The 6,870-nt window shown below is 38.2% G+C and overlaps 1 pseudogene; it reads left to right on the top strand.

Annotated features, from left to right (window-relative positions):
* The first annotated feature begins 1,846 nt into the window (after positions 1-1,846).
* Positions 1,847-2,450, top strand: LOC105860667 (histone H1.0-like; annotated as a pseudogene).
* The last annotated feature ends 4,420 nt before the right edge of the window (positions 2,451-6,870 follow it).

Genomic DNA, 6,870 nt, shown 5'->3' with positions numbered 1-6,870 from the left:
GATTCTGGATATTAGTGCTTCGTAGGATGTATAGTTTGTATACTTCATAGGATGTATAGTTTGTATACTTCTTCCCATTCTGTAGGTTATCTTTTTGCTCTGTTGATTATTTCTTTTACTGTGAAGAAGGCTTTTAGTTTAAGTCTCATTCATTGATTTTTTTGTTGTTGTTGCATTTGATTTAGGGGTCTTGTCATTAATTCTTTCACTAGATCAAAGTCCAGTAGAGTTTTTCCGACATTTTCTTCCACAATGTTTTATTTTTTCAGATCTTATAGTTAAGTTGTTTATCCATCTTGAGTTACTTTTGTTTTTTTTGTTTTTTTTTTTTGTATGGTAAGAGATAATGATCCAGTTACTGCTATCTAGTTTTCCAAGCATTTATTGAATACTATGTCCTTTCCCCCAGTGTATGTTTTAGTCTGGTTTGTTGAAAATCAGTTGTTTATAGACACTCAACTTTATTTGGGGGATTTATTTTCTGTTACATTGGTCTATGTGTCTGCTTTCATACCAGTACTATGCTGTTTTGGATATTATAACCTTGTAGTATAACTAGAAATTGGATAATGTGATGCCTCCAGTTTAGGATTGCTTTGGCTCTTTTTTGGTTATATATGATTTGAGGATTGTTTTTCTAATTTTGTGAAGAATGACATTGATATTTTAATAGGAATTACATTGAATCTATAGATTGCTTTGGACAGTATGGATATTTTCACTATATTAATTCTTCTGATCAATGAGCATGGAATGTTTTTCTATTTATTTGTGTCATGTACTATTTCTCTCATTGGTGTTTTGTAGATTTTCTTGTACAGATCTTTCACCTCCTTGGCTAAGTATACTCCTATGTGGGTTTTTTTGTTTGTTTGTTTGATTGATTGATTTTTTTTTTTTCTTGGTAGCTGTTTTAAATGGGACTGAGGTCTTGATTTGATTCTTAGCTTGTTCACTATTGGTGTATAGCAGTGCTATTGCTACAAAATCAACATGTGAATTTGAAGATTAAGTTTCCAACACATGGATTTTGGGGAACACCTTCAAACCATAGCATGCCCCCAAAATATCTATATTCCAACCACAACAACCTGTGACATGGCACACTACAAGGAAGAATTAAAGTTATAGATGGATTTATGATTGTCAACCACTGATCTTAAAACAGGGAGTATTGTGAAAGTGACACAATGTGACCAGCCATTGGTAGGTTTGAAGATGGGAGGAAGCCAGAAGCCAAGGACTGTAGTAGCCTCTTAAAATGGCACAATAGTATCTCCTTCTAATGTGTTTTTTAACCTGGGCTGCACAACGGAAGCATCTTGAAAACTTAAAAAATATCTCATGCCACCATACCACCTAGACTGTCATCCTGAGATTGTCGCTCTTCTTATTTATTAAGAATGTTTTCATGATGCAAATGTGCATGTAGGGTTGAGATAAGACTCTGTATGGTTTCCATGATAACTACCTGAGCTAATCCATTTAAAGCACTTAGAAAACATTCACTATGTGCTCAATTAATACTGATGTGGAGATTCGGAGCTGGGGAAAAGCAGGCATAGGAGGTGGAGGCAGAAGCAGAAGCGAGGCAGAGCCAGGCACTGAGACCCAGCGACATACCCAGCGGGGCTAGGCCACACAGAGCCAGTCCAGTGAGCCCTCCCACCACCAGAGCCCAGATGAGAAACAGCGATTCCTCCTCACCCACATCAAAGGAGCTGGACTCCGAACTGGCTAGGTAGTCAGTGGCCCAAAAGCAGGTCCCCAGGCAGGCTTCGCTTAGCCTCCAACAAGAGCTGGCCTTTTGTAAAGCATTTTCAACAGCTAGACCAGACAGGCCACCATGACCAAGAACTCCATGTCCACTCCTGTGGCCAAGCCTAAGAGGGCCAAGGCCTCCAAGAAGTCCACAGACCACCCCAAATATTCGGACATGATTGTGGCTGCCATCCATGCGGAGAAGAACTGTGCTGGGTCCTCTCTCCAGTCCATCCAGAAGTATCTCAAGAGCCACTACAAGGTGGGTGAGCAAGTTGTCCATCAACTTGATCTGTCCACTGGCAGATCAAGTTGTCCATCAAGCCTCTGGTCACCACTAGTGTCCTCAAGCAGACCAAAGGGGTAGGTGCGACGGGGTCCTTCCGGCTGGCCAAGAGCAATGAGCCCAAGAAGTCAGTGGCCTTCAAGAAAACCAAGAAGAAAATCAAGGAGGTGGCGCTCCAAAGAAGGCAGCCAAGCCCAAGAAGGCTGCAGCCTCCAAAGCCCCAAGAAAGAAACCCAAAGCCACTCCAGTCAAGAAGGCCAAGAAGCAGCCAGCTGCTGTGCCCAGGAAAACCAAAAAACCCAAGACTGTCAAAGCCAAGCCAGTCAAGGTATCCAAGCACGAGAAGGCCAAATCAGTGAAGCCCAAAGCAAAGTCCAGTGCCAAGAGGGCCAGCAAGAAGTGACAATGAAGCCTTTTCTTGTGGACGCTCCTTCCTATTTTCTGTAAATACTTTTCTCCTTTTTCTTTCTTGATTCTCATCTGCATCCTTTTGCCCCCTTTTATTCTGACTTTATAAGAGACAGAATTTGGATTCCTCAGAAATTACAGAATAATTCGTTTTTCCTTAACCAGTCGTGCAAAGACAATAACAAGTCTCACCTCTGTAATGATGAGAATGTACTTATATTTTGTTTTGTTATTAATCTACTTATGGGTTAGGGATTTTGGTGGGTTTGTGTGTTTTGTTAGATGATGTGTTTTCTATGAAGATGGGGGAGGAGAGAACAAGCAAAGCAGTTTTTTCTGGCAGAGATGAGAGTGAGCCCAGGAATTATGAGGTTAGTAGGAGTGTCTTTAAGGCCAGCAAGCTTCAAGTTGGGTGCCCCTTGTGGGTTTCAGAACCTTTGGTGGAGAGGAGAGAGGTGGATGGCAGCAGCTAGCGGGCAAAAGAGGGAGGTGGAAAAAAAACGGTCCCAGGGCTGACTTCCATCTCCCACTGGTGAGCAAAGGGGTCCAAACCCAGTTTCCTTCTTAATTCTGTTAGTCTGCCCTTGTGGCCTCTCTGTTGTCTTAGGGAACGGGCTAGGGGTGGGTGAGGTAAAGTGACAGCTGGTCCCAGTCAGCTAGGAATTGGGGAGCTCTTTGTGGCTTTGGCAAAGTCTTCTATTAACCCAGAGTGGAAACTTTGGGGGAAGGGTGGGGAGTGTCAGCCAAGTGCCTCAGTGTACCCTGTTGAAACTTGGGTTTTTCCACACAGTTGGTGGATTGCGTCCCAGGAAGACTTTTTATTTTCCTTTGTTTTTTTGTTCCTCCTATACAAGCGGTGGCGTTGCTTGGTCTGGTGATACTCCAGTCCCACCAACAGCCACTTAACCTCCTGACCCCTTTTTACTTATGAGTCTTTTATAAGTATTTGTAGTTGGGGAGGGGGAGTGGACAGTAAGATGTACTGCAGTCAATTTTTAATTTGCTAAGTAGCACACACACATATATACACATATATCTAGGACTAGTACTTATGTTTCACACCCTGGAGCTGGAAGGAAAAAACCTGTACAGTTGTCTTTCTCTCAATTGTAATTACATATGAAAATAGAGCACTTGCGTGTCTCCACCCCCTTTTTTCTTTTTTTAAACAAGTGTTATTTGTGCTGGGAAAAATTTGCTGTCTTTGTAATTTAAAAAATAAAATAAAATTGGAAAAGAAAAAAAATTATGTGTTTTAATTATCATCACTTTACAGTTGAAGAAATTAAACTTAGAAAGATAAAGAAACTTGCCTAAGATCAGAGTTGATAAGTGGCAAAATTAGGTCTAACTTCAAACATGTGTTCATTCCAATATATGAATCAGCTTACAGGAATAAAAGAAAGACAACAAATGAAATACATTTTGATTTAAAATAAAAATTGTATTAATAGCAGTCTACCCTAGTGTTTTTGTTTGTTTGTTTGTTTGTTTGTTTGTTTGTTTGTTTTTTTGAGACAGAGTCTTGCTTTGTTGCCCAGGCTAGAGTAAGTACCATGGCATCAGCCTCGCTCACAGCAACCTCAAACTCCTGGGCTCAAGCAATCCTCCTGCCTCAGCCTCCCAAGTAACTGGGACTACAGGCATGCACCACCATGCCCGGCTAGTCTTTTCTATATATATTAGTTGTCCAATTAATTTCTTTCTATTTATAGTAGAGACAGCGTCTCGCTCTTGCTCAGGCTGGTTTCAAACTCCTGACCTCGAGCAATCCACCCGCCTCGGCCTCCCAGAGTGCTAGGATTACAGGCGTGAGCCACAGCGCCCGGCCTACCCTAGTGTTATTAAACAGCTAAAATGTTATTGTGTACTAATTTTATTCCAACACATTTAGTTTCTGTTTTTAAAAAAATTAATGTTTTGAAATCAAGGTGTTAAAGTAAGTTCAAACATGTTGGAGATAGTTGCTTTATAGTCCGTCTTATCCCATCTCCCTGAAAGGTTTTTTCTTTTTTATTTCAAAATTTTAAGGGGCACAAACATTTTTGTTACATGGATCGCTTTTGTAATGCTTCAGTCACAGTTACAAGTGTGCCTATCACCCAAATAGTGTTCATTGTACCCTGTAGGTATGTTTCCCCTCCCTGAAAGTTTTTTTTATCATCAGAAAGTATGTTCAAAAATTTAGTTTTCACCAAAAGGGAAATATGGTGGAAGTGAACCCACTCAAATAACAAGGCTGCCATTTACTCGCTGTTGGATGTAGATCCTTAATAATAAACATAACGATAATAAAAATAGCTAAAATTTATTGAAAACTTTCAGAGTGCTTTGTATATGATAAATAATTCAATCTTCTCAATGGTCCCATGAGTTAGGTAGTTTTTTATTCCTCTATTTGTTCAGATGAGAATCACTCTGAACCAGTTGCCATCTTTGTAAAATACAGAAAATCATATAATACCATAGAAAAACTTCAAATAGAAAGATAATGTGGGTTTCTTAATGAGACAAGCCAGAGGAAATAGAGTCTGTGGATTCTTGAAGGAGCAAAGCTTAAAATGACTCTTGTTAGTGATGAAGCAGGAAAGATAATTTAATCTGAATATGTGAAAAAGAAACAACTTCCAGTAAAAGGAAATACTTTCCAGGAAACAAATTTATTTGCCTCTTTCTACTCATTTTTCTTGTGTCTAAACATTCAGAGAAAGTTTGTGCTTAAAGTAGAGAGTGGGCCAAGGCTCAACAACTGCTACGTCTATGAAGGTGGGAATTAAGGGTACAGGAGTAAGAGGGATGAAGGGTGGTCCCAGTGGAGGAAGGGATGATGGCAGTTGACTCTGACATGAAGGGAAATTCCTGATCATCTTCAAAAGTTAAGCATTTAATTTTTTTTTTATTTGGTCCTTGAAAAAGCACTAACCCCTTGGACAGTAATAACAAGTCCAAGCATGGGTGGGAGAGTATCGTATTATTGTTTTGGACTCCTAGAAGACCTGTGAATATTACAGCTTGAACATAGAAGCAGGTACATCCCAAAGACTTATTCACTAACATATAAACAAAGTAAAGGGCAATGATATCAACTGATGTGAAAAAGATTTTACAATCTGAGTTGTCTGAGAGTTCTCAGTTTCAATATTCAGCCTATATCCTTACTATTTAATTTGTGCATTATTTGCTGTTTTTAATAAATTTAACTCTCCAATACAACTTTTTTATAAGAGTACTTGTACCTTATTTCAAATAAGAAATGCTGAAAATAATAAGATGCCACCTGCCATTCTGCCATAAACTAATTACACAGGAAATATTAATATAAAATAATACTGAGGTGGGTGTTGAATAATATCCACATTAAAGAGCTTTTATTAGGATTAAAGATAATGCAGCTAAAGCATCTAACAGTTGTTTACATGTTGATAGCACCTAATAGTTACGATTGTTAGTATTATTAGAGGGACAGTATCATTCCAAGTATAGCAGAATTTATAGTTGCAAAAGTTTGCCTTGTAACTATAATAAAACCATAAATTCCAATTTTGCACATAAAATAAATAACCATTAAATAATGAAAAAAAATACCTCCTTTGGAAAAATTATATCTGGCAATAAATTAAACAATGAATCCTATGCCAAAACATTAAAAAATGACCTGTGTACATGCTAGACACCTCCTATCTGCTAGGTACCCCCTAATGGGTCCCCAACCATAGTCTTATATGTTTATCAAATCCTTTTCCTTAAAAGTCTTGCTTATAAATACTGACCAGATGTGAGTCTGTTTGGGCTCCATCAGAGTAAATCTACTATTCAAAGTACCAACATATTTACTTCTTCTAAATTTATCCTCATTTGCTAAATGCAAACCTACTGAAATATACATTCTCTAGCATGTGTGTGCATGTTCTTCCAACATTTGTATAAAAGCATTTGACAATATAAAATTTTCTTGTCTCTTTTTTGTTTTAGATACCATATTCACAATGTCATCCAATTTGCATATAAATTGTGAATAAAGTATAAATATTCACTCTCCACACATTTACAAAACCATGTCACCTCTTCCCCTCTCTTTTAGGCAAGAGTGTTTCCAATTACAGCAGTTAGTGTGATTGTGCATGCAAAATTCTGCACCTGTGACAACTTGCAAAAATCATACATTAGTATGTACTAAAAATCAGAATGTTCATGAGCTATTCATGGTATTTTTTCAAAACTAATGCAAAACAGAGAGGCTGAAGGAAAAAAAAAAACACTATTTGCCTGTAATAGTCTGTTAAAGAAACACACAATTTGGCCTTTCTTTATTTCCTGTAGGTACCATTTTCAGGATGTGATTCTTTTGTCAAAGATAAGCTATCAGGTATATATTCACACTGTCATTTCTCATCAGTATTCTGCAGGTTTCTTTC

This window comes from Microcebus murinus, chromosome 10 (assembly GCF_040939455.1).
Source record: "Microcebus murinus isolate Inina chromosome 10, M.murinus_Inina_mat1.0, whole genome shotgun sequence".
In the NCBI taxonomy this organism is placed as follows: domain Eukaryota; kingdom Metazoa; phylum Chordata; class Mammalia; order Primates; family Cheirogaleidae; genus Microcebus; species Microcebus murinus.
The sequence above is the reverse complement of the archived record's forward strand: the minus strand, read 5'-3'. Positions and strand labels throughout refer to the sequence as shown.